The sequence below is a fragment of the Triticum dicoccoides genome, chromosome 4B (assembly GCF_002162155.2).
Source record: "Triticum dicoccoides isolate Atlit2015 ecotype Zavitan chromosome 4B, WEW_v2.0, whole genome shotgun sequence".
In the NCBI taxonomy this organism is placed as follows: domain Eukaryota; kingdom Viridiplantae; phylum Streptophyta; class Magnoliopsida; order Poales; family Poaceae; genus Triticum; species Triticum dicoccoides.
In genome coordinates, this window is record NC_041387.1 from 59,365,176 (window position 1) to 59,367,312 (window position 2,137).

At 45.8% G+C, this 2,137-nt stretch overlaps 1 pseudogene; it reads left to right on the forward strand.

Moving 5' to 3' along the window:
• The first annotated feature begins 1,516 nt into the window (after positions 1-1,516).
• On the forward strand, positions 1,517-2,137 carry LOC119293340 (annotated as a pseudogene).

Below are 2,137 nucleotides of genomic sequence, written 5' to 3' on the forward strand. Positions count from 1 at the left end.
AGAGTTGATGTCCTCCACCACCACCGTCGGCCCCGGGCTTAGACCGGTGGCGTCCCCCAACGGTGGCGGAGGGAGGGGGGAGGGAGTGCGGGCTGGCGGCGGCTAGGTTTTGGGTGCCGCCCAAGTCGCCCTAGCGGGAGGCAACGCGGGGGCTTCCTGCTCATAACATGTCCTTTTAGTCTCTCACTTTTTATTGGATGTTGATAACACGGTTTGTACTTGAATACTTCTATAAAAGGATTTGTGCATGCATTATTTATTAGATATAGAGTTTACCCCCCTCAATTTGTGATTATTCTTTTTTGCTACTGAATGCAGCATGAACAAATTGGGCCCCGTTGCAACAAAGGAATTGTGTAGGAATTTCGTAGGAACGGAATCCTATAGGAATTTTTTCCTATGTGCCCTTCGGATTGTAGGATTGGCTTTGGAATTCCATAGGTATCCTTCCTTCCCTTCACATTTTGGAGGATTCTGAACATTTGCTCAAACCTCATGTTTTCACTTCTTGAGAAGTCCAATGCAGCATGTGTCTTTGTCTCTCATCTTCTTTCTATCCTAAAGAAATAATTCCTGCAAAATTCATGTGGCGCATCCAAACAACTACGTTGTACAATTCCTACGTTTTAGAATCATGTAGGAACCTACAAGACATGACTTGCAATTCCTACACTTCTCTATTCATATGTTTTTCCTATCATGAGTTCCGAACATGGCCTTAGTGTTGACAGAGCTCCCCATATATATTTATATTTCGACGGATGCGGATGCAAAGCCATCAAGATATCTAATAAGAACACACTTTAGCACTAACTAGTGAGGGAAATGTCATCGAACAAACATGGCATATGAGTATGAGGACATCATCATTCGTGAGTTCTCTAATATATGATGGACTATTTTTGGATTCGTACCATGAAGATGGTCTCTATATATTAGATTCCCTATATACGTTAGGTGATCCAGGTCATATTCTCATCAGCTCACATGATTGCTGAAGCAAAATAAATAAATAGAACTTGGTTGGTTTAATGAGCATATGATCTCCAGAGTCCACACACAAACCAAGAAAAAAAGAAGTTTAACACTGATACCTTTTTTCACTCGCAAAAAAAAGTATCAGTGCTTAGATCACATGAGAAATAAATGTAGAAGAAAATGATGCCATATAAACCAGGGATAAAGCTATTGGCCACGTATGATAAGATAATTCATGCCATGTCAAGAAAGTTAGGAACGCAGTGGCAGCAAATCTGGCCATTCTTTCACTCAAACCCCAACTTGCATCCCCTCCAAATTCTATTGCCATAAAGCTCCAAATACTGTTATGGTAAAGATTAATCAGCGGGCCTTTCATCGTACACGACATCAAAATTTCCTTTCCGCGTGACTCCCAACAAGAGCAAAAGGCACATCCATAGTTACAACGCCAGCTGGCGCTCTTCCTTTTCCGCAGCACATACATATACAAGCAATACACATCTAACTAGCCTACCTCAAACTACAGACATCCCATCCATTTGAAAGGATCCAGAATGGCATTCATGTCTCAGCTCATCCCCTCGGCCGCCGTCCTGCTCGCCGTACTCGCCGCAACCTCGGCCACCATCGGGACTCAGTGCGTTCCAGGGTCGGACATTCCATACAACCCGCTACAAGCCTGCCGCAACCTTTTGTCCATTAAAATATGCAGCGTAAGCCCCGTGTACGTCTCCGCCGGGATGTTGAAGAGGCGGTGTTGCGACCAGTTGTCGCGCGTCCCAGCATACTGCCGGTGCGAGGCGCTGCGCATCCTCGTGGATGGGGTAGAAACTCCGGAGGGTGCGTTCGAGGGCGGCCTACTCCAGGAGATACCCCGGTTGCCCAAGGTTTACGAGGAAGTACACCATGGACCTCGTCGGCCCGGACGAGTGCAACTTAGAGACCATCCATGGCGACGGCAGCCCGCACTGCCCCACTCCGATCACCGGTGGAGTGGTGGTGTAACTTTAAAAATAGCTCGATCGTGAATAACCGTGCTGCATCGATCGATGGATGAAATGAAATACATGCATCTGTGCGCATGTGTGAAAAACTGAAAAATTGCACCAAAGAATCCTAGAGCCTGCTTGTTAATCTTTTGTAAAGATGTGTGGTG